This window comes from Topomyia yanbarensis, chromosome 3 (genome assembly GCF_030247195.1).
Source record: "Topomyia yanbarensis strain Yona2022 chromosome 3, ASM3024719v1, whole genome shotgun sequence".
NCBI classification, from domain to species: domain Eukaryota; kingdom Metazoa; phylum Arthropoda; class Insecta; order Diptera; family Culicidae; genus Topomyia; species Topomyia yanbarensis.
Window position 1 is genome coordinate 64,525,893 of NC_080672.1, and position 26,984 is coordinate 64,552,876.

General features: G+C 38.0%; 1 protein-coding gene and 2 non-coding genes across 3 annotated transcripts in view; 1 reads left to right on the forward strand and 2 right to left on the reverse strand.

Moving 5' to 3' along the window:
• Positions 1 to 26,984, reverse strand: part of LOC131694170 (low-density lipoprotein receptor-related protein 6) — a 129,650-nt gene that overhangs the window by 82,368 nt on the left and 20,298 nt on the right. The gene's annotated exons all lie outside the window — the stretch shown is intronic.
• Positions 14,294 to 14,365, reverse strand: Trnap-ugg (transfer RNA proline (anticodon UGG)). Its single transcript has one exon. It is a non-coding gene; the product is annotated as a tRNA-Pro (tRNA).
• On the forward strand, positions 14,597 to 14,668 carry Trnap-ugg (transfer RNA proline (anticodon UGG)). Its single transcript has one exon. It is a non-coding gene; the product is annotated as a tRNA-Pro (tRNA).

The following is a 26,984-nucleotide window of genomic DNA, read 5'->3' on the forward strand; positions in this document are numbered from 1 at the left end:
GTGGTATCCATTGTTTGAAGAAACTTTTTCCATGTATTTCCAACAGTTAGTGTTGTGAGAATAAAGTTGACGAAACATATTCCTTCTTACCTAACTTTGGTAGCAAATCACATTTAATCAGACAACGCTGATCACAAAGTCAGGTCCAATCCCTATGTTCCCTATTTGGATTAACGATAGCTTAGCTTAGGTAGACTGTCTGTAGTTGCACTTCGTGTTTGACCGGATGAGTGAAAATGCACAATAAACCAAAAAAATGATGCTTGGGAGGAGCGAATTATTCTCACTCATGTTTCACTGACTGAACGTTTTCATGAATTGGTCAATAGCGACGCCGGTCGCGTACATTGTGTGCATTGACTCAATAACAAGGGAAACCGTCACTTTTATTCTTACCGTGATGAGCTATCGAGATGAGTGAGTCACACAAGAAAGAAGTGGTACTTCGGCCAAAATCGAGTATTCGTGATGTGGAACATTTACTGGAGATGAAATTTAAGGTTTTGGGATATCGATTTACTTTCAACAAATTGGTCCAAACGAAAAGATTTACTTAAGAGGGGCGCCTTGCTGATTGCTGCTCGTTCCGTCCGTCTTCTCCCTCTGCCTCGTGCTTGAGTCTATGCCGTCGACGCTAGAGCTTTGATTTTTGCTGTTAGATGTTTGGTGATTTTTATGTGTGACTCTGCTATAGCCGTCTCATTTTTTTGTTTCTTTCTTCTTTAGGTATGTTAGCTATTGGCTTGGTTATACTGGGGAATAATGTTTGTCCGGCATTTGTTTTAGGCTGGCTGTCTGTGGCGTATCAGCGTAAATATCTGCCCAAGGTATGTGCAAGATGATCTGCCTTCAAAGGTCAAGTAAGAAGGTATAGGTTTCACTATGCTATATTTCTCCTTAGTGGAGAACAATTTTGGTAAAAACTGTTTTTTCTCCATTAAGGAAAAAATTGTTTAAAATCATCTGAAGAGCACAAAACCTATAACTAAAATAGATATGGATTTTGCATTTCGACTTTCTCTCATCAAAAACCGACACTAACTTAGTAACAGGACTAAGCTAGCGCCCGATTGACGCTAGCTCCAAAAAAAACGGAGACACAATTTATGTTCCTGAGCAAACCCCAAGCTGTAGCTCCTTTTCTTGCGGGACATCACGCTTGACTTCAGGAACAGAAATTGTGTCCACAAATTGCGTTTTTTGGGAGCTAGCGTCAATCCTTAGTCCTGTCACTAAATTAGTGTCGGATTCTGATGAGACGAAGTCGAAACACAAATTCCATAACAAATGTTGGTATAGGTTTGCTCACAGGAATACCACATTCAAATCTGTGTTTCGACCAAAAAATCTTTCTACCATGTGTGATGACTAAAACAGAAGAAAATCACAGCAAATCTGTGTTAAATTTCATTTCCAAAAATATGTGGAAGTATGTGATAAATCTGTTACCTATGAAAAAGAATCTGTGATCAAAAATTACGAAAAAAATCGGTGACATTATAGGAAAATATGCAAACATGGTAACCCTCGTCAGTAACTAGCACCAACTGGGTGTCTAGTTAGACGATGTATCTAAGCTAGTACCCAAATTAGCACTAGTTAGACACTAAAATCCAAAAAGTCACACGTCTTGTGTGAACACTAAACAACTGGCTTATACCGAGTGATGTCTCGATAGTAAGCACAGAAGTTCTGTTTGCCGACGAAGAATATGAACCGAAACTGTCTTGTGGTTTGAAGACCCAAACGCCTGAAATTATGCAAATCCCCAAAGGAAAAATTTTGGACGATGCCACTAAAACGAAACACTAAAACAAAAAACCGTACTTTATGTAAGGTATGTGCCCTTATGCACAAAAAAATTTGGCATCGTCCAAAATTTTTCCTTTGGGGATTTGCATGGTAACCCTGTTTCTTCAGCCGCATTCGCACCACCCGAACACCATCGAGAATTCCAGGGAAAAAGTTTCTTCAAATGTCATTTGTGATGAAGTTCACTTCTTCATACTTGGTTTATGTTTATGTTTATTACCTTCACCAACAGGCCCCTTGGCTCCAATGGTGGATCCTTAAACTAATTACGTTTTAAAATTGCCAACATTTTTGCTTTTATCGCATTCCGCGTCCGGTTGAAGTCAAAAACCGTCGCCACACTGTTAAAAATTCGCTGGAGTCCGGTGCCAGCGCTCTGGCAACCATAGTTGGTTCTCATGAACGGAACTCGCAGAAGAGAGTTATTACGTAGAGCTCGAACGCAGGCTTGAAGATCCAGACCTCCGAGGATTGCTTTCTGTCTCGGATAAGGATTTGAACGTTATTAGTACTACATGTCTCGTATGATGTATCGGTATATGTGAACTTCTGTAAGCACAACTTCCAATTTCATCTTGCTCAACTGTTCCACCTCACTCACTGTAGGTCTACGATGGATCTGCGTAAAGTCAATCGCGATTATGTTCTCCCGTAATGGGCGATTTTTTTGTGATTCACTAATTTCACCCGCAGCTGTGAGTAACGGGACTTTGCCGTATCTATCAGTTACACGTACACGCTAGAACAGAGCGGCGCGGGTAATATTTTTTGTCTGTATACTGTTCACAAGAGGTGCGCTTTACGTCTTCTGATTCGTACGAGATGAGAAAGCAGACTAACATTCGATTCTTTTATTTTCACATTTCACCCTTGGCATTGAGTAGTATCATATAACTAAAAAAAGGATTCTCTGATTTGAATTGGAAGGAAAATAATAAACCTGACCATCTCTATCGGTGGACCCATCGGAAAGAATTTGTTTTTGCCTTAATGTTTCTGGTATACTATAGTAACATTGGTTTTAAATATTTTTGGTTTTGGGTTACAAATAGGTCAACATTAAAAAATATATCCTCAGTTTTGTATGCAGCAGTTTGCAGAAAAAAAATGTTTCCACTTATCTATGCGCCTTGAAGCTAAGTCCAAGAATTTGAACAGAGGTTAGATTGACTGAATTCCAATGATCCATTTCGTGTACAGGGAAAATCATGTTCCTAGATCATTAACCCCTTTCGATATCAGTTTGTTAGACTCAATGTTCTCCGTTTGGCAAGAATTCGCCAGACGACAACGGTAGTTACACATACGAAAAGACTGAGATTCCTTTTTCGACGAAGCTTCGAAACCGTTTAAAACGAATTGTTGATAACTTGACAAACGATTACTTTGTCAAAAAACAGTTGTTAAACGACGAGCTAACTGGGTAATACATTATAACTTTTAAATGAAACTACCACACATGATAACCATTTCTCGGGAAGCCTTAAGGAGGCAGAAACTGAAAGAAAATCAAAAACTCCACGACTCTGCAACTTATGCTACAAAAACACAGTTTGGCGCGCAAACCAAAAATGGTAAGTCAACTGCCATCAAAAGGAAAAGTACTAAAATCGTGTACTCCCAAATCTTGTCTTTGGCTGTGCTATACCTTCAGGAACACCAAACCTAGTCATCCGGAGCCCACCACCATATTAGGGGAACGTTCCGATCCGGGTCGCCAGGAATGATGTTCGTGTGGTGTATTATATATTATGCGCGAAAAAAAAGTACGATCATCATCACTTAACTTGTCTTGTTATGTTACTCATTATTCTTCATTTTCCTGGTTCCTCCCGGGGGCCTTTCTTTTTCATTATTGTTCGCTTGGTCGGTGTCTGCGTCGAACGTGTATGTGTGTCCGCGGTTTATCTTCACTTGATTTTTATGTTGTTTTCATCGACGTCGTGGCGGGGAGTGAATGGCCTTGTCGAAGAATGTTTTCTCTCGTCCATCAATGATGCTGTTATTTTTTTACAGCGTAGGTTTTTGGGCATGGAATGAAAATATTACCCAGTACAAACCACGGAAAATAACAGGTCAATCGCGCGTAGTATTGTACAGAACTTATTTTCTTAAATTCGCCTATTTCTATTATGAAGAAAATGGACAATGTGATACAAATAGTGCAATATGGATTCCAAATCTTATCATGACGGATACTAATCGCACAAGTTGTGATATTCTCGATGATGATGAGTGACCAGCTGCTATTTAATAATTTCGGTTCTTGAGATATCGGATTGTGAATGCACAACGTATGTTTTCCCTAATAAACCTGCAGTTACCTATGCGATATGGGTATCAAACTACTTGTAATTGCTTGTCTAGATTATTTATGATCATGATGATGCTTCGATCTTAGGTGATTTTGACATGTACATTTTCTAACAGTAGCGCTACGACGCATTTACGGTAAATGTGGGCAGTTTTGCGGAAACGCCCTCTTTCACCTTTTGGAAAATCTAAAGCTAATTTGAAGTGATGTCAATAGTGGGTTAAAAACGAAAATTTTAAGGCTTTTATCGCAAAATGAACATTCAACAACAAACCTAAGTTATATAAATTCATTGCTAGGAGAACCAGCCAAAAACTGCTTTTAAGGAACTCCTACTAACACAGAGATATATTTCGTTCGTACAAACATATAGATAAATAGTACCCTTAATTAAGTTTGTCCAACCTAACCGTTACACAAGGTTGCGAAAGAAAACTATTTTTAAAATGTTGAATAAAAAAATGTTTCTAGAAATGGTAGTATCGCCTTAAGAAAAGTTAAGGTTAGAGCCGATTTATAGGTGTATTCAAGCTTCATGAAACTCAGTTGAAGACACCTAACCACAAAAACATCAACGAGAGCTAAAAATACTTTTGTTCACCATTTTTCAGTTTGTGACCAAGGTGCGGCGTCTTCCCCGCACATGGGGCATCTCTCCCGCAATGACCTTTTTTGTAAAATTTTCGTGGAAATTTGATGACAAAAACCATTTCACAGTATTTTATAAACTTGTCGAAATTGATAAAAATGATTTCATTAAATATTGAATGGTTTACTTTGATTCAGGATCGATTTTTAGAAATGTGTGGAATCTCTACCCAAATTACCCCAATGAGTTCAAAGGATGTGACAGGTCAATTGGGCACAAGTCTTAAAATGTATCCAGCTAACCCCAGAATGGGTTCGACGAATAAATGGGAATCAATATTTGACATCATACCAAATTTCAAAATAGAGACTTCCGTTTAAGAATAATTCTCGATAACTCTGTTAATATTTTCAGAACGGATTTGACGAGTAGATTTAAAATTCCAGTATTTTTTTCATTCGTTTATTTGACACGGCTCAATGCGTTAGCTTAGAGGAGCCATGGGTCTTTTATATATTTACAATCAAAATAACAATAAATTTTATTTTGAGTCTGTAAGATCCCGTACGCGCAACTTGCTATTGCGAGCGGAAATATTTTTTCGCGTAGGGAAGATGTTCCTTCTTACGCCAACTTCGGGGTCATTATTTCCTTAACTGCAGCCATAAATTTGGCAACCGTTTGTGGTTCAGGCAAAGATATTGGAGCCTGTGTGTTGGCATATCTTTTTGGGGATGAGCTTTATTCAGCTGTTTCTGGGCAGGGTTGTCCGTAATGTGCCGTTTGTTCACAGAGATGGCACGTATTAGTTTGTCCTTGATATGTACAAAGAGTTCGCTGTGTAATGGTATCACCCCCTTCTGTGTTGTACTGCAGCGTAAGGTAGGAGGGAATGGGTTGGTCTACCCGCATTCTCACCACAAAGACACCATTTGAAATACTTGGGAAGCAGTTTCTCCATGTGTCCTCCGAAATAGATTCCACTGCTCCGAAATGCGACATGAATCTTTTAATTGCCACTTTGCAGGTAAGTGGAGATAAATCATGTATTTAACTTCAATATTCCCATTATCCATGTATATAGGGATCTTGATTTCAGCGTTGTCACAAACAAGCACATGTTTCAAGTTGTTCTGCGAAATGAATCTTTTCGCCTGGGCGAATTTGTTGAAGGTTATCAGCACCGCATGCCTCACGTGCTCAAGCTGTATACAGGTGACTTCCGAAAACCGAAGCTGCATTTTCACCTTCAGCTAAAGTTCCACATCACGAATATTTGGTCTTATGCGAAAAGACCTGAAGTCAATGGCCACTGTTTTAGGCCAAATAATCAGGTTTGGTGACAAGACTCAGTCATCTTGATAGATATCACGCAAGAATAAAAATAACGGTATCCTTTGTTGTTCAGACAATGCACGCAAGTAACTGTTTTTTTTTGTTCGCTTTGTTCTGGCTCGGACAGAAGCAGGAGCACACTGAGTATCGTGACCAATGCCTTTGATGGTTGAAAATAGACTGGTGAAAGAATCCAGTATGTTGAGTGACATACTAAATCACACTAACAATATGGATAGTTTTGAAACCAGTTTGACAAATTTGGCGCCATTTGAAAAATTAAGATGGCGACTTTCGATCAAGCAATATTTTCAATAATTCTAACATTTGGGTACTTTCGGAAGGAGCTTGACAAGTAGATGACGGAAATCGATATGTGAAACATTTAAAAATCCAAGATGGCGACTTTTGGCTGTGTAAAATTGGCAATAAATCATTCAATATGAGAATTCCGGAAAATTGAAGTTGTTGAGTAAACTAGGATTTTCAAATGTTATCATGCATCGATATATGATCTCCGGAAACTACTGAGCTCGTCTATCAATATCTTGTTTTAAAGTTGCCATCTTAGGTTTTAGATAGTCATGAGACCTTGATATCTAACATAATTCGTTCACCCTATTTCGAAAATACCCACAATGATAGGGACATAAAAAAGAAGCCAATATTCAAACATTGTTTTGAGCCATCTACGTTCCGTTAATGTCCCTGTTTCGAAAATACCCATATTTTTAAGGTTACAGTCAATTTTATCGCCATCTTAGGCTTTTAAATTTCGTCAGGCATTTGTTCGTCAACCCTACTGAAAAAATACGACCATTTTTTGGTTACAAACACGTTTCCTCCACCGGAAGTTGCCATCTTGGATTTTTAAGTAGCGTCGGACATCGATCTCCGTCATCCGTTCAACTCCAATCCGAAAATAATTCTATTGTTAAGATTACGAAGAGTTTTACTAAACCGGAAGTCGCCATCTGAAATGGCGTCAGGCATGAAATTTCGTCACATACACGTGAACCCTATTTCGAAAATACCTCTATTTTTAAAGTAAAAGAGAGTTTTGGCTGAAACCTAATTCGCCAACTTGGATTTTGAACTCGTTAACTTTATTCGGAATATATCAATATGTTTGGTTATAAATAATTTTGCCCAACTGAAAGTAATGTACTCAAAATAAAAATTCCTTTGTTCACGAGGAAGGATTTGCAATAAGAAATGAAATCGATCGGTTTAGCTGGTGCCGAGAAATCGTGGTCACCGCTCAGCCGTAATCGAAAAAAAAAACACAATTTTGGGGATAATTGCATTTAAACTTTCAAGTCAATATTGTGCAATGTTAAAATGAGTTATATTCGACCTACATAGAGTCGTTGATTCTGGAGCTATCTTTTGAGGCCACAGTATTGTCAAGAATGTCAGTTTGACGTTGACGACGTGCCATTCTTCCCTCTTTAGTAGGGTCTAGCCTCGTCCTCCTTTGCGACTAACTGATGGGCTTTAGGACCATAATCGTTTGTGAATGCAAGCAGAAGTGAGCGATGCGATTTTGACTGATAAAACACCTTCAGGAAGAATTTACGGACTAATTTTCAAGATGAGTTGATTATGTCTCATTATTGTTTTGCAAGAATCCGCCAACACATTTTTCAAGCAGCTTACTTTTCGAAAGATCAATAAAGCTTTTTTACATTTTAACGACATTCAATTAGCTAGAGATGACTGAATAGGGAAAATTATGAAAATTTAGACCCATAGTACTCAAGTTAGAGCAAGGATGTAAAGTATACAGATCGGAAAGCTAGAAGTGGCAGAGTCACTAGAACAGGCTTAATACCTTACGGGCTTAACATTTATCTTCTGCTGATCATTAAAGCGCTAACACCAATGTACATTCAGACGAACGTGACTTCCGGAACAAGTAATATTTGCGCATTTTACTTTTGGATAAATCCCTGGGTGCGCGAAAGCTGAACAGTTACTCAGGTCGCAGAACACCTCCAATTTCCAATAGTCAGATTGTTTTTTTATTAAAGAGGTTTTAACATTAGGATCATTCCCCTCTTTACGGGTTAGAGAAATCTCTTTTGAAAAATTCTCTTACCGTATGTGCAGGGTTGGGAATCGAACCAGGTAAGCTACGTACAAGGCAACCGATTTACCAAGTGCGCTATGTCCGTCCCCAAGTCAGATTGTTTTGAAATTTTGAAGAAACATTCTTCAGGAAAGATACATTACGAAAACGCAAAAAAATCGAATATCCAGTAGATATAACCCTTTAAAAGCATAAACAGTACCCGATCCAAAATATCATAACGAAAAGCTATCGAAATTATATCTGGTGTTTATATTCGTTATTTATATTTGTTATTTGATTCTGATTGGGTATTAGGGTGTCCCAAAATGACATCATGTTAAAAAAGTCATCGGGCTCACTTCTTAAATGAAAGGTTAGGGTATTGGGACCACTTTCTTCTTCGGAGTGAGTTTGCTAAAACGTTTCCTACTGGTGGCGACTTTTGATTTTTTGAAAAATGGGCCGATTTTGGATAAAATTTCAAATTTATGCCAGTTGAAGTGGTCCTGAACTGTCTTAGATTTTTTTTCAGCATTTTTTATTTTTCTGGAGATCCAAACGGAGAAGTTTGGTTAGTTAGTTTGTACAAGTTTAGAATTATAAGAGCGGCAGGGCCATTAAAACTTAGTAAAAAGTGAAATTTTTGGTGTTTTTCAGTATTTTTTCTTCAAAACTGGGTATCTACAAAATTTTAAAAGCACAGAAAACACTTTGTATAGTTGAGCCGAATTCAGGGGCGTAATTTTGCTGAAGAAAGTGTATAGCTATGTCTAATGGGGTATGAGTTATTTAAGTTTTTGTTAGATAACCTTTGACATTTTTAGCAATTTATCAAAAATAATGCTGTTCCAAAAAGTAAATCAGTTCAAATATGCTTTGACCACACATTGTTTCTCGAAAAATAGAAGGAAAATTATGAAAAATGACGTTTTCTGTACGTCTTTAGTATGTCAGGACGAGGTTTAATTAGCATCTGATGATGTTTTTTGTAACTTAAATTATAAAAATAATATCTTTGCTAATGACGCCAAGTCTCTAATTATTTATTGAAGAGTTAATTCTCCATAATTACTTCTAGGAGGCATCTTCAAGAAAACGATTGTGTCAGAAGATGCGCTGTATTCTGTTGTAAAACTTTTTCGAGGATATTTGCCCCAAATTTGACTATTTCGGAATTATGTGATCTAAACAGTAAATATCAGTTTTTCAACACTCACCTCACTCTTCTGCATTTTTCTCCACTTCAAAGTTCCTAACATGAAAATAAGACTTTATATATAAAATGTAAGTACGTTAATCAATTCAGCCTTCAAACATATGCCATAGCTTGCCATTAACTCGACATATTTGTTTAATTTTAGTGATTTTCAAACCCGCTAGGTGGCTATTAGTATAGAAAATATTTTTTTTAAAAATCGTCAAATGCTCATAAAAACCGATTCTGATGTACTAGAGACAAGCGAAAAACGCCATTTTTCATCATTTTCCTTTTATTTTCCGAAAAAAAATATGCGGACTAAGCCTACTTAAGTTGTTTTATTTTGTAGAACAGTGTTATTTTTTATGAATATCATAAAATGTCAAAAGGTTATTTAACAAAAACTTAAATAACTTATACCCCATTGGCCGTAGCTGTACACTTTCTTTAGCAAAATTACGCTCCTGCATTCGGCTCAACTATATAAAGTGTTTTCTGTACTTTTAAAATTTTGTAGATACCCAGTTTTGAAGAAAAAATACTGAAAAACACCAAAAAATTCACTTTTTACTAAGTTTTAATGGCTCTGCCGCTCTTATAATTCAAAATTTGTGCAAACTAACTAACCAAACTTCTTCGTTTGGATCTCCAAAAAAATAAAAAACGCTGAAAAAATATCTAAGACAGTGCAGGACCGCTTCAACTGGCATAAATTTGAAATTTTATCCAAAATCGGCCCATTTTTCAAAAAATCAAAAGTCGCCACCAGTAGGAAGCGTTTTAGCAAACTCACTCCGAAGAAGAAAATGGTCCCAATACCCTAATCTTTCATTTAAGAAGTGAGCCCGATGACTTTTTTAACATGATGTCATTTTGGGACACCCTATTGGGTATGGATCAGTATATTTTTATATTCTTCGCACAGAGCCATTTATTCCCTTTAGCTTATTCCTAGATAGTTGTGCTGAGCAAAATATGGTATATCAACAACAAAAATTTGAAAGTAATGCATGCAAAAACTTCTGCGCTCTTTTGAAAAATTACTCTTGTGTCAAAGTGTTCTGATTGCCAGAAGAAAACAGAATAGAACTGCAAAGTTTTGTTCGAATAGGCGATAGTCCTGTTGCATGGTCAGCAGCTTTTTATGGAATCCCTCAGTTATAGCTATTATCTGTAGAACTGAAGTTATTACGCTACGATTCCGCTGGAGAACAGTTTACGTTGACGACAAAAAGCAATAACGGTTAATTATTATTGAAAAATGATAAAACCTATCAATCGACTACTTTTTCAGCACAATTTGTAAATTTGTATTGTAAATATTACAGGAGAATTGTATTGAGCATTGCAAGTTAAAAATTTAGCAGCTTCTAGCACTGCGATAGAAGCACCTATCTTTGTGAACAAAGGCTTTCGTGTTTCTTGACCTCGCCATTTTCAGTTTTGGAACAGTTTTGGAACCCTATATGCACTAGAAAAATATTAGGCATAAAAGGGTTAACTGGTTGTAAATCTCGACTAAACCACAAAGCATTGTCTACTAGCAAGAGAGTAGAATATTTTCTGACGATAGCAAAGAGATTGTCTTGCTCAAATCATACACACAGAAAATGCTTTCGTTCTCGAATTAATATAATAGAGGCATTATAAATCTCACCAGGCTGCGCACATATCTAGTCTGTGATCGTTGACTGAATCCTTTATCGACAAATATCAAAGCATGTTCCAAAATGATATCGTCGGCTCCACTGCAACAAATCTTGAATAATTTCCGATTATACAACTTTCAGGCTCACCATCTGTTTGTGAATTTCGAGTCAGCGTGCGATTCAGTGAAACGAAATAAGTTGTGACAGATAATGATGGAACATTGCTTTCTGAATGGGTCAACATCAAGCGTCAGAATAGCTGGAGAGACATCCGACTCGTTTGTGACTGTGGTCAGGCAGTTTTATGCTATAACTGATGCAGGAGAAATTGTGAAATGAGTAATGAGCATTGCACAATTTAGTTTTGAACGGAAGTTTGAAACGTAGCGCGCAAATAACTAAATTTGAAAAAAAATTCTTCGAAAGACAGTAAAGTTTTGCAATATAGAGTGATCTTGAAAAATGGGAGGTTAACGCCAAATACAAAAACAGAATACAGCAGAAAACACTTTCAGCTATGAATTCGAATGCAGCAACTTCTACTATCTGCTAAAAGATTGTGTCGTAATCAGTTATTTCCGTATTTTTCCAAACATTGAATTTTGATACAGTTTTCGCTTTTCGGCAATTGTAAATATTCAAGAAAAATGATTTGGATTCTCAATAAAATGGCAATAGAAAAAATGCTGCATTTGTCTGACACTCCAAATGGCATCTGTTATCAGGGTGTTCATGTACCTTAACCGTGGAAAACATCGCCCTTTTCGTATATGTCAACTGTCCCCAATTTTCACAAGTGTATCCGCCCAGTAATGTAAATTCAATCTATTATAGGTCACTGCGTTGAACGTTGACTCGGGAATTATTCCGGTCAAAAATTGAAACATAAGAAGCATTTTGTCCTAAAGCAGGTCCGTTTGCTGACCTAAATAACTATTGGTATTTCTTACTTATTAATTTGTATTCTAAATAATAAATCGAAAACAAATTAAGTCTTCAAAGTTTGAACGATTTCTTTTATAGGAACTGTTACAAACTGATGATTGCTGGTCTTCTATATTGTTACCTTTCCCAAAGGGATCATAATAATACAGTGGACAAACAAACATCACGCTTCCAACTACAATTGACTCGGGCAATTCGTAACATATACAACAACGTGCCATTTGAGCCAATATATTCTGAAGTGGTCCCAATGGCAAAGTTTACCTTAACAAGAAAAATAAATCGATGGTTTACTGTTCAGCGAAGATATAAGAAATTAGCACTTAATATTTCTGAGAAAATGGAAAACGAATGTTACTTGCATGTTACAATGAAATTTGTGATAGGAATGTTTATTTTTTTGCGTAGCATTCATTATTTTATGAATTTACTGTACCGAAACAGTTAAAAAATGTTAGTGAATACTTTTATTCGGGTTGTTGGGAGATTAAACTATTTTTACGTACAGGTATTTTTTCACAATGTCTTCCATGTCTCAGCAATCCAGAACGAAATGAGTGCATCATACTGCCATAGTAAGTATTTCTTTTAAAACAATAACAAATCCATTCCAATCCCTCTCGCACACAATCAAGCTCCAGAATGGGAGTCAAAATTTCATCATCAACAAACATAACGAGTTCAACGCGTATAATCGTAATTTCTGGATCTCGAGTGGGTTCGCCCGGCAGAGGGTCCGGCAGGAGCGGAGACCGGCAAGAAGAGCCACATACAAGTAAGTCGTGTCTCGTTAGTATGCGCAACAAGCAAGTAGCAGAAATTGTCGATCGTCGATCGACGAGAACCAAACCGAACCAAAAGTCAGAGTAGAAGGAAAAGAACAGGGAAACGGCAACGGCACGATTGTAAAATTGTTTGACCATTTCTTATAACAATACGCTTCGATCGCATGGATGAAGAAGAATGAACGGAATCGACTACAACAAGTATCCCATTGTGTTGGAAGAGAAAGGTGCTCTTGGCGTTATGAGATTGTCGATGATGGTTTGTGTGTATCAGAACTGGTTCAGCGTTCATTATGGAAGATTTTTGACCGTTCAGATTTGCTTAACTTACGCTAAAAAGAGGCTAAGTATGAGCAGTAAAACGACCGAAAAATAAATCCTATGCAGCAAAGTAAAAAAGCAACAACTTTCCACACTCTACAGAGCGAGAAACAATGGAAGAAACGCGAAACAGAATCAGAATAGCCAGACTCAAAAGTGAAACTCCAAAGAAGAAATAATATACGAATTTATTATTGAAATTGCGTTCTTCCAGAAAACGAAGGAGGCAGCCGCACACACGAAAAAAAAAAACTTGAAATCTTATAACAAGGCACTGATCGTTTTATTTATTTTTTACCCCTCGTTCGCTGGTTCGTTTGCGCCTCTCGACAGGGTTCTCCCGTTTGAGCAGCTCCTCCTCGAATGCGCACCAGAGGTTTCCCCGTGCGCAGATGTTGGTGCGATGTGAAGAGGATCTTCGCCATAACGAGCCAGCAAACCAGCAGCAACTAGAAGACGACGACGATGACGACAGACTGCATATCAGAGACCATCTCTTTCACTCCTGGTAGAGTAAATTGATTAATACCCTCCAGATAAATGGTTCATCATTAGTCATTTTGAAGTTTTTTTTTTCACCATTCGGTTTCCTCTTTCCATGCGTGTTGTCTTTCCAGGATGGATGGGATACGATTACGCGGGAGTAGTAGTGGGTGACCTTGTGTAGAAAGAGTCATGCACAGGTTCGAACATTGGCTACAGAAGGTTAGGGAGTGATTGCATAACCTTTCTATGTGGGAAAGGGAAAAAAGGGCTTGGCTGGAGATTGTCCATTTGATAATACTAGCAACAATACATTTTTTATGAAAAGAGTCATTTCTGTCTAAATAGCTTGTAAGAGGCTCATGTAGATAAGCACATTTGCACTAGTTTATTGATAGTAGTTTTAAATGATACACTCAATCTTTTATTTCGATTGCCACAATTCGATGAATAAATCCTGCTACTTTTGCAGATAGAAGAACTAGTACGGGTACCAACCAGGAAGATTTTCGATAGAAGGAATGGAAACCTGTGTTCAAATCATTCGCTTGCGGGTATCCTACGTTCTTCGAACAAGATAAATTTTTGTGCATCGTGATTAAATCAAAAATCTTTAGGCAAACTTAGTCAAATCCTAATAAGCTTTTAAATATCTCTTCCAATTTAAGATCACCTATCTCTGGTGAAGTGTTAACCGTACATTAACCGCAAGATTCCCCCATTCACATCACACGCTATAAACTATAACTACAAACTATTGTTGGCTTTCGTTCTAGTAAAAAATAACCGGGCTCAACCGGGATTTGAACCCGGGACCTCTCGCACCCAAAGCGAGAATCATACCCCTAGACCATTGAGCCGCTTGCACCAAAGTCATAATATTTTCCAACATGAAGCCTCAACCTGACCCACAGCATGTTGTACAAAACGAGCTTGTTCGGTCGAGCCAATTTGTTTTCCAACCGGACGCATTTGGCGGAGACGAAAGAGTAACAAAAAAAAAGTTAACTTTCACGCTTTGCATGGTCGATGGCTTTCGTTGTCCAGTGTAAAAGTTCAAATCCAAAATTTACCGATCGTTCACCGTGATTGGCTCAATGGTCTAGGGGTATGATTCTCGCTTTGGGTGCGAGAGGTCCCGGGTTCAAATCCCGGTTGAGCCCGGCTATTTTTTTAATGTCTTGTCAAATCAAGATATTATTTTTATCTTGTTTGGCAGTTTTTCGATTGCTTAGTACCAATTTCTATGCATAGTATGCATAGGAACCACACAACTTCGCACGAAAAACGTGCAATTCGCGATTCTGGTATTAGTATTTATTTATTAATTTATTTATTTATAATAATAAAAACCAACAGACACATATAGTCCTAATAATAGTTCTTAGGGGTATTAATAAAATTTAACTGTATTCTGCAGCGTGGTAAGCGAATGCCCAATTCAGAGGATACTCTGGTGAACGTTATCGACACCGTTGACTCCGTAGTAGGGGTAAGTGTATTCGGAGAAAGGCAATTTAGCGAAATGCTCCAAAACGAGCGTTAATACTTATTTCGCTGAGAAGCAATCAATTCTGTCGTTTAGAACAGCAGACACCATTATGGTACGTCACAGGTCCCGTGACTCGTGTGTCGAGTCCACTGAGAAGCTCACAACTTTCATAACATAACAACTCATGTGGGTTGTCCCACGGTAGCCGACTGAGGGTAAAACGAATAAATCTATGCTTAACTGACTTAATTCGTTGAATACTATTGAGGTAGTGAGGGTTCCGTACCACAGAGCAATATTCCAGCATTGAGCGAACTAGTGAGTCATAGAGAGACTTCAGACAGTGAATATCCGTGAAGAGCTGCGAAGTGAAGTCAGTTGTTACGAAGCCGAAGCAGCGGGATGCTTTGAAGACAATGCAACTAATATGGTGCTTAAATGTTCGTCAGTAAAAATATCTTTGACAACAGTTAAATCGGAAAGGCATTTTCTTCTACATAAACGTGGTAAATCTTTAGTTCGTCAGGCAATGTTAGCCGTGGACCGTTCAGTGCAAAATTGGTGTCGTTGAAGTACAGTAAAAAAATCAATGGACCAAGAGGACTTCCTTGCGTAATTCATCGGTAATGCAATCGTCTATCTTAACGGGAAGATGGCGATTGCTGACGTATTATAGAATCTAGCGAATTACATTGGAACAATGTAACAATGGCAAACATATCCACATTGACAACAGTATAGGCGTGGTTATTCTTATCGAAAGCCGCAGATAAAGCAATGTAGGTAGCATCCATCTAAAGACTGCTGCATAATGGGTTTGAGAGAACATTAGTAGCCGTAGCGCTCTACGGCATAAATCCATACTGAGTCTCGACTTGTGTGTTGCTTGCAGTGGTTGAAACAGGATGCCTAACAACCCTTTCAAACAGCTTGAGTACGGTGCTTAGTAATGTAATCCCACGGTAAAAAATCAATTTCTTTTACGCCGCCTTTTTGTAATCTGGAAACGTGAAATCTCTATAAAAACAGGAGGTGCGACTACATCAGCATAGCATTTCTTCAGAATTACTGCTGGAATTTCATCTGTTCCGGTTGAGCTTTTCGTCTTTATTCCATCGATCGGTCTTCCTATTGAATCCACATAGACGTTAATATGCTTCAATGACTGGCTTGAGACAGGCACATTACGAGCTGCACATGAGATTGGCTGCGGTGTTAACATTTCATTAGAAAAAAAAAACTGGAGGACTATTTTTTCGAAAGTTGAGCTACAATTGCAGGAGAGACGGAAAATGTCACCCACTAAAATACTGCTTAAGGCCAATTTCAGCGGGCCGTGATTCTGAATGTAATATTCATTGTACGGTGCAGATATGTGCGGGCATAGAGACTTCACGATCGCGTGTATCATCGCCAAGGGCTCGAGCGTTTGGACGTGTTCGATCGCGTGCATAAATTTTATAACCGAGCGTTTTTGGATGATCGAGTTCAGACCATAAATATGATATTTAATTTTCTGTAGATGCTAAAAGGGACTGAAATTTTTCATATTACTAGAGTTCCCGATTCATGATCGCACGATCACGGGCGTTTGTAGGTTAACCCATGAGAGCGCGTTTGTAAACATTTAAGTACCAGAACGGTCACTTAGTCATCGGGGCATTATTCTGTTTGTGAGATAGCGGGCGTAGATGTGCGTGGATGATCGCGAAGAGCTTGAGCGTTTGTATGTTAACGTATTTGTCGCGTGTATGGCACTATGCGTGCATAAATTCGATTTTATAACCATATCGTCATGTATTCTTGAATGATCGCGCGTGGACCCTATACTCATCAACGACCCAGAGCTTGTGTGCTTGGCTAATCGAGACATCACTCGGTACCAACCAGTTACTTGAGGCGTTCACATATGTTGCGTGGACTGTTTGGATTTAGTGTCTAATTGATGTCAATTAGGTGTTAGTTTGGATATATAGTCTAACTGACAGCAAGTTGATGTCAGGAGCTGACGCGTGGAACACGAAACATTCAAATCTAACTTTTCACGGAAAAATATTCCTTTCGGGCAAACCGATGGGTCTATAGCACTATGTTCCAGTTGTAGATCCAAGCCGACTTTGTAGGACACAAAAGCAAATGTACTCAGATCCACTCTCTTTTCACTAGCTTCATAACATCTGGTTTTAAGCCTGGTGCGTATTTTTTAACTAACGCAGCAATGTCCTCCTCGGAAACATGCGGAGCGATGCGCGAAAGATAAACCCAAAATTTTCAAAGGGTTCGGGCACTGTTTCTACCATTTTTGGCATGTTTTTAGCTCCTCCAAGCAAGCCAGACGCCGGTTTTCTTCTTGGAGACACCCCAATTGTTGATTCCTGCGGTCCCTTAATACTGGCCCAAAAAACTATTGTAACAGAAAGGGTGCTAACGCTCTGATTAGGGTTCTAGATTGACCAAATTCATCCTTCACATCTTCGATGCAACTGTCGAGAGCGTTTAATGTAGTACGGCCAGTTCTCCACAGGTGCTGATCTCTGCACTTTCAAGCCACAATAAATTTAACTGACCAATAACAAAATCCAAATTAGAGCGAACCCAACCAAAACATTTCATATGAGCTTCGCGAGCGGGCGGCGAAGTTGGCATTCGACTAATTCAATTTTTTATTGCCTCATAACCATAACTCATAAGGTGTATAGCGGTTGGTCGGGTTGGTCCCGCCAAGGGTGCCAGGCTTAAGGTGGCGCTGAAATAGTCATCTATTTTATAAAATATGTGAGGATAATTAAAAAATAAGTCATGATAGGAGTAAGTACACACTAAATTATTGCTCGAAAATCGAACCGAAAGACAAAGTCAATGTAAACACCAAAGTAGCGCACAACTGAAACCCCACCAAAGACGCTAAAATGCCGGGAAGACTACACCGTCGATCTCAACTTTGTGAGCGGGTATGTCGACGTGCTAGTTCTTTCATAAAAGGCTTGTCGCCAGTAACGTAATTTGGTAGGTTTATACATCATAACACAATTCTGAGCATATCTGGACAAACTTTCGAGATATCTGTCACGGCTGAATATTTTTGAATTCTTTGGAATGCTTAAAAATACTTAGCAATTTATCTTTAATCCGAAAAAGATCAGATATGATCCAACCGAGTGCAATGTATGTATATGATTTTAAACACTTCGTCAGCAATAGATCATAAAAGCAGTTTTGTTTTACTTGCATGTGCAAAAAGATGGGTTGTTGTTGATAATGTGTGGGAATGTTGTGATGGCACTTGGACTGGTGCACAGTGGCACGACGAGTGACCAAACCCCAAAAATAAATGTCTTGTAATTCTTTTGTAAATATTTATTTTATTTTTCTCTCAGTTTGAATAAAGGTATCTCAAAGTTTTACTATGATCGGATGGAAAATGCATTTTTAACATGTCGTTGAAGGAAGTGATGTCGAGGATTTCTGTTCAATTCAATTCATTAGTATTTTTAGTACCTTAGAGTTTAAGTTCATTGAAAAGAAGAATGAATATGCTAAACTATAGATGGGAAATTTTTGTGCAAAACTGATTTACGTTTGTTCTGCATCAAAAAAATCCAATTAAAAAGTTTCATATCGTATCAGTAATTTAACTTAATGCGTCTTCCAATTTTTGAGATGGTCTCCCATGGGTCACTTATCATGAATCTGACTCAAAATCTAGTGTAGTTTCAAGATATATAGGGTTCATTTTGCGCATTTTTGCGCCGAAGTTGGAATATAAATGTTTTTGAAAATACCCATATGGAGACGCCTTGTAGCTCATAAATCTCCTTACAAATTAATTGCCTAAACAACATCATATTACTGAAGTTTTAGCCACATAGACCAATTTTTATAATTTTGTCACAACTTTGTATGAACAGGTGCCACTGTGTGGTGATTCGAATGTAATGATATGCACCGTAATCAACAATTGATAAACCAGGTCGCAGCTCCTAAAAATTGTCTCCTCAATATATTGGTCTTGATATACAGATATAGCACATCGAAAAACATGTCTTATAATGTCATGTCATATTGAGATCTGCTGTAATCTTGAAAACATGCCTTTCTGGGACATGGACATTTTTTTTAATTGAGATACAACTTGAGTTTGGAAATGCAGCTTTTAAGTTTTTGTATGTCTTAGATATGCATGGAACGTCGAAATCTGGCGACAATTCGAAAAATGAATTGGTTGTTCTTGGTGCAAATTTTCGCACTTTGATCACTAAACCTGACCCCTTTTGATTGAGCTAAAATTTTGCAGAGAAAATTTTTACGAGGTGTCTGGTTATAAAATTGGATGATTACTTTCTTCCCATACGTGCCATTGGCACCCTAATTTACAGTCTCCTGAATAATCCTGCTTACATGAAATGCGCTGACATGCCGAATCTTTTGGAAATCAGATTTTTCGGTATTTTTACAAGTTTTCAATCATCGGAAATAAATATAACGGTTGGTGAAGTGTTGAACGCCAGAGGCGGATCCAATTCTCTAAAAAATCGTCAGCTCAGTGAACTGATCTACACATACAGTCTTCCGGAATACTCCTCTGGCCGTTGCCTTTAAATACCTAGGGTCTACACCTAACTTCGCATCATATTAAAGACAAATCTGCAGCGAACTTATATTTAAAATTTCACAAAACTCGAGTGTTCTGTTGGTGTTCCATACTGATGGCTTTGCCCGAAATAGGCTAAAAAACTTTCAAACGACAACCAAAATAATCGCGTATGTAAACAAATGTCAATTACAGTTTTTCTAATCCAGTTTTTCTAGTGCCGTAAGACTTGAAAAATACAAAAATGCTCAATTTAGGAAGAAAACTATTTTTCTCCATTAAGTATAAATTTGTTTAAAATAATCATCTTTGCGCGTGAAGAGCGCCTATATTTAGATTAGTTGCGGAATTTGTTATTCGACTTCGTCCCATCATAATCCAACACTAACTTAGTGCCGGGTTGACGCTAGCTCCAGAAAAGGAGACAGTTTGCGTTCCTGAGCAAATCGCTAGTCAAGCGTGATGTCTCGCAAGAAAATGATGATGAGACGAAGTCGAAACAAAAATGGGTTCATTCAAAGAATCGAAATGGTTCGAGGACCAATCCCCTTCGATGTGAGGAACAAAAAAAAATTTTTTTTTTGAACATGTAAAGATAAATAATTTACGAGAAACTTTAACAAAAACACTAGCTCTATTTCGCTTTATACGAATTTTTGTAACATTTAATGTCGTCGAAGACAATTTTACCATAGAATTACTATTTTTTAATGTAGAATACATTTAAGGTTTCAATATAGGGGTCCCGTTTCAAAATATCGGCTGCGGTGCCGCGTCAGATTTTGAACGTTAATAACTTTTATCATACTTAACAGAATGATTTGATTTTTAGGGCAATTTGTTGCAAATATGTTCCTCTATGCTGTATTAAAATTTGAAGTATGTATAACATGTACTAATAACAAAAAAAATGTGTTTTGAAAAATCTTTCGAAAACGACTCGGAAAAGTGAAAATTTTCAGCCCATCCCGCACAGAGCCGTCGTTATGGTAGACCAACCGAACAATAAAATAATGAAAAGTTTATATATAGGTCCACTACATGTTTGTTCGTATGGTTATTCGCATTGGGTTGCTTGACGAGAGCACTTGGTGGGGGAAAGACTGCATATTCCTTTGGTTAGGCCATTAGAAGCCGGACGGAAAGGAAAGGCTCATGCACGGCACGAGAACGAGCGAGAAAGCGATAGTAGTGCATATTAGCGCGATTATATAAATATCTGTCGGTCGGTTTTTCTCATCATTCGTATTCGTTCAAGCACTAGCAAGCAGCCAGTCCATCGAAGAAAAGCAGTGGGCGATGACGACGGCGGAAAAAGTGCCCCAGCTACTGGTGACTCATCGCAACCCGATCAGGAACTGTCGCCCTGCAAGAATTTCGCCCCAACTAAAGGGCAACAGAGTAGGCTATCGTTCCAGCGTCTGGGTCGTGAGATTGTGCAGGACTGCAAAGTCGAGCTACGCTTACAAAGCTCAGTCGTAATGATGCCCCGAGAAGCCAACGATGCCTTCTTGGTCGGTTTGTTCGAGAATGCAAAATAGTGCTTTCTAGCTCACCGTGTCCGCGGGGAGTGCGTCTGAATTATGCTCCCGCAATAAAACAATAAACGGTTCTTTACAGGACCAATTAATTATGTTCTAATAAGAGTTAAACTGAAATTTACATTTTATGGTGTATAACAAATAATTTTCAGAAAGCTATATAAGAAATACGATGTGTGGAAAGAAAGAAAGAGAATTTAAATTATCCTCTCTCGCTCGTTTTCGTGCACTGCTTTTCCATTCCTTTCTGCTGCTACTACCATCATAACTAAAACGAATGTGCGTGTTCCCCCACCATCTCATGACCAGTGTTGCCACAATTGCATGTCGCTATTACAATTTGAATTATTTTATTGATCCTCTCTAGTATTGATAAAATATAGAACGTGCAAAGTACACTAGTCGCATGCTTTTATTCGAACTTTTTGGCAGCCTCCGTTGATTAACTGCATAAATCGATTTGTTTGTGCAGCTCCTTGCTAGTAGCAAACTAAATAGCCTTTATCAGCGCTAACAAATAACACGAAAGAATTTAAATTTGTGAAAATCTTTTCCTTCCTTCTTTTCAAATCTGCAACATTCTTTGAAAATATTGTTTGAATGTTGTTATTGAAAACTGAACATGCAAGTTTGCTAGCACTGGCCACTAGATTGAAGGCGATGGAAAGACAGAATATTCGTTTTGGTTATGCTAGTATTGGTAGCCGAACGGAAAGGAAAGGCGCAGGAATGGCACGAAAACGAGCGAGAGAGCGATAGTAGTGCTTTCTCGTGTGTTCATATATGAATATTGGTCGGTCGGTTTTACTCATCATTCGTATTCGTTCAAGCACTAGCAAGCAGCCAGTCCACCGAAGGAAAGCAGTTGGCAATAGCGACGGACGGAAAAAGTGCCCCAGCTACTGGTGACTCATCGGAACTGTCGCCCTGCAAGAATTTCGCCCCAACTAAAGGGCAACTAATCCGTAGGCTATCGTTCCAGCGTCTGGTTCGTGAGATTGTACAGGACTGCAAAGTCGAGCTACGCTTACAAAGCTCAATCGTAATGATGCCCCGAGAAGCCAACGATGCCTACTTGGTCGGTTTGTTGGAGGATGCAAAATAGTGCTTTCTGGCTCACCGTGTCCGCGAGGAGTGCGTCTGAATTATGCTCCCGCAATAAAACAGTAAACGGTTCTTTTCAGGACCAATTAATTATGTTCTAATAAGAGTTAAACTGAAATTTACATTTTATGGTGTATAACAAATAATTTTCAGAAAGCTATATAAGAAATACGATGTGTGGAAAGAAAGAAAGAGAATTTAAATTATCCTCTCTCGCTCGTTTTCATGCACTGCTTTTCCATTCCTTTCTGCTACTAATACCATCATAACTAAAACGAATGTGCGTGTTCCCCCACCATCTCATGGCCAGTGTTGCCACAATTGCATGTCGCTATTACAATTTGAATTATTTTATTGATCCTCTCTAGTATTGATAAAATATAGAACGTGCAAAGTACACTAGTCGCTTGCTTTTATTCGAACTTTTTGGCAGCCTCCTTTGATTAACTGCATAAATCATTAGATTTAAATTAACGTCTCGAAGTGAAGTCACGATGCTCCGGTTATGTTACAGACATTACCCACCCATCTTTTTTTTTAGTTTAGTAGAGCGAATACGAACTACTATCGCTCTCTCGCTTGCTCGTTTTCGGGCCATGCGCCTTTTCTTTCTTTTCTGCTACTAATACTAGCATAATCAAAACGAATGTGCGTCTTCCCACCATCCATTTAGTGAGCAGTGTTGCCAAACGCATTTTCAGTTTTTCATCAATAACATTTCAACAATATTTTCAAAGAATGCTGTAGATTCGAAAAAAGAAAAATAGTTGGTGATGGAAAAGAATTTCCAATTAGAATTTTTAACCATAATTATAACGAATCATTTGAAAATTTCACATGCAAACGTAATTTCGTTGCATATCATTAGATTTGGATTAGCGTCACAAGTGTAGTTACGACACTCCGGTTATGTCGCAGACATTACCCACCCATCTTTTTTATTGTGACCACGACTAACGGTTTAATATAGACACCCCATTTCAATATTTCTGAAGGAACAGAAGGTCGAGTTTGGAAAGTTTGTAACTTTCATTGTACTTAACCAAATTACACAATGTTCGCACTAATGATTCAGAAATATGACCAGGAATCTTCTATTAGATTTGTAAGTATGTATAATTTACATGAATAAAGAAAAATTGATTTTCAGGAATCAATTATTATCTGTTCTTCCATTGGCCAGTACTACGCGACTTCCTCATGCTAACAATTAATTTCATCGTTAGCCATCTCCCTCACCAAGGCCAACAACGCCAACAAAACCGGTCCTTTTCAGGACCACCATCATTTTTGTAAAGAATAATTTGAAATATTCCTCGCCCAAATCAGCTTTTGTCCGAAAATCCTAATGAGTATCAACATATTTGAAGAACGTGTTCCTTATGTATTCTACATCTCTCCGGTTATGTCGCAGACATTACCCACCCATCTTTTTTTTAAATACTGAATTCGAATATCTGAATTTTAATTAAATTTGATTTTCATTTTAATTTATTTTCATTTTAGACAACGAAAAGTCTAATTTTATGTAGATGCAGTTCTATTAATGTTGATTTCAGTTTTAAATTCGAGTCGCACTAGGTTATCTCTAATGTTTACAAAACTTCATATAAAAATAACAGTTTGAAGCAAACTTAGAGCGACTCTGATCTAAAAAGGAAATCAGCATACTACCCACCCCTCGTTCCCATAATTCAGACCACGCCTCTTTGCAGATTTACCCCATCAATGGCATGCTCAACAGGCCGACCCTTGCACAAAGGGGTCTGATTTCTTGCTTCACATCTCTGATCGCACATTTGCTTTATTATTAATAACACCTAAACATAACCGATCAAAGATGTAGGGACTGTGTGCATGAATTTGTTTGCATTGTTCAGCTCATTTGTTCGATAATGTTTAATCTATAGTTGCATATGTGTTCATCAGAGCGCCAAAAATAAAAATGTTCTGGTTACAATCTAATACTTGCCTACCAAACAAGGGAGGAATTACTGATCACAAACTAAATCTAGCTTTATTGTTTTTAAGGCTAATCTAGTTGTCAAATTAAAAACTGATATAAACCCTCATTCGATGCACACAGTTGATGCATAAACTAATCTCCTTCGAAGCAAGAATCATATACCGTATTTGAGCTCGAACTGCAATAAAATCGCGCGTAGGGCATCCAGAACAAAATGTGTGCTAATGACCACCACCGCCACCGACCCCGGGCTTTGTTTGTGTTTACCGGCACGTGTTTACATGTGCGGATGGATAGAGATACAGTTTGCTTTCTCCAATTTTCTGATTAATAATAAGTAAACAAGTACCGAGGCAAGAGGAGTGCGTTACGTTGCGTTGCTGCGGCTCGCTTTGATTGATCAACAAAAAAGCGGTTCAATATTTCCAGCATCATGGGAGCATCACGAGAGAAAAAAAGGGGCGGCCATGGCGTGCCATTTGTTGTAGTGTAGTAGATACATTACGGTACATTTTTCGGCTTTTCCATCACATTCCACCTTACATCAGTGAGCCGCTGCGTTCCACCGGTGGCGGCGGCACCAAACGGTCCGGTTATTTCCTGTAATGCATCAATTCGATGGAGAACGAATGTGATGGACGGAGCTTCTTAGCGTCGTTTACCTCTGTCGAAACATTTCCGGGAGATGCGATCTGCGCATGTCTCAAACAATCGATGAATCTCCTCCCTACCAGTACTACTACGTTGGGCAAATATTACAATGGAAGTGTAACTTGACGGGAACAGCCATTTAATGCTACTGGCAATTAATCAACGGACAGACTTGCGTACTGGACTTCTGGACGCGAGATTAGCCCCAATGAAGAGATAAAACATAAAATCGGTGTCCTGAAATTAATCTAAGCGCCACTTATGTTTGAAATTTTCGGAAAATAACTTTCAAATACTAGAGCTCATATTTTTGTATATTTTCCATCAGTTCAAATATATCAGAAATTTTAACGAAGAATTTCCCAATCGCTCGGAGTTACACGATGAACTTTGGAATTTCAGATCAAACTTTACGAATTTTGCTTGATTGAATTGATCCGATTCAGCACATCTTTCCGTCGTAATGACGGATCGGCGAATCTGGCTTGCGAAGTGTGGATCCACCGGGTGAGTTTTAAAATGAAAGAGGCGCTTTTGAAATCCAATCGGATAATAGATGGAGTAAGCTCAACATGAACAAATCGCTTGCCAAATCAGAATTTTTTTATCGTTACTAACGACTTACGTGTCAATACAGGGGCCCCTTTTCAAAATTTCAGATTAAAAGTCCTGTAAGCTCTGGAATGTTTATATCTTTTGGTGTACTGCATGGAATTAATCAATTGCTTTGCCATTTTGTCGAAGCACTTGTGTTCGAAAATGTTGTATTAAATTTTGGAGTATGTCTCTCATGCATTATTAACAAAGCAACGATTTTTTCGAGAACGGCTCGGAAAAGGTGAAAAGCTCGTGTGTTTTTCCTGTGCACATGCAATGAATTAGCTGCTTAGTTAGTCAAATAAACACTAAACAAACAAAGAAACGAGTTTGCGCAGTCCAACGAAATATCAAAATTCCTGCTAAATTTATGTTCTGGACCACACTGGATTGGCTTCGCCCCGCACAATCGTGTTCCTTTAGAATAACATAAAATCAACGAACATTTTAAATTACATTTGACAAAATATTAAATGAAGACTACCACTATTTTGAAATAAAAAAGGAACGAAAAAATCGTCGCATAACCAAGATGGTTCATTTTTAAAGATAGCACTGTTGATGAATCACCTAATAAAAATAGGTGATAATGGACGCGGACGAAAATAGCTGATCACCGCCGTGTTCACTCCCCAGTCCCAACAAATTATTGAGATAAATGATGTACTCGGCCAGACTCTTTCCGCAGAAGCTCTTTTAGGATACATTTGCTTTCAAATAAATGTTCAGATATTAAAAGATTCAAAGACTCAATTATGCTAAGCTCCAAAGATCCAAATATCAAAAGATCTAATTCACTGATTGAAAGATTATATGTAGATTCCCGAAAAATTCAAATTCAATTTCAAGCTTCAAAAGACAGAAAGTCCATAGACCCACAGATTCTCAAATACTCTTAAATACTCAAAATCTTAAGAACGAAAAATTCAAAGATGAAAACATTCCCAAATTGATAGATCCGAAAAAACTTAAGAACCAGGATCTAAACATTCAAAGCTATAAAAATTCAACCCAATGATTAGATCTTCCAAAGATTTAAAAAATCAATTATGTATTTGAATAGGGAAACCCGGGGCTCTTACGACCTCAGACCTTCTCGATTTCTCAGAAAATCTTCAAACTTACTGTCATACATATTCGTGGAAGCGCCATTCTGAAACATTAACGTCGACAGATAAATCTCATTTTGCAGTTTTTTTTAGAAAAGAGATACAACGTGTTTCATGTTTTTGCCATCCACAAAACGAAAATCATTATAATAGTAAAACCGTGATTAAGATGGGTAAGGGTTTCAGCGTAAAAAGATACTTTTTTTGAGAATTTGTTGAAGAAATTTGGGTAAAGCGAATTGTTCAAAATTTTGGTACATTGTAATGTAACATTCTTTGATTTTTCCATGCAACAATTTCGATAAGCGACTCGGTGACGAAGCTATTTGTAGAACGTCTCTGGAAAAAACATGATTTGCGGTGTTGATTGCCATTCAAAATCTTTCGATTTATTTCAAACTTTGCGTACACGTTTTATGTAAAAAGTA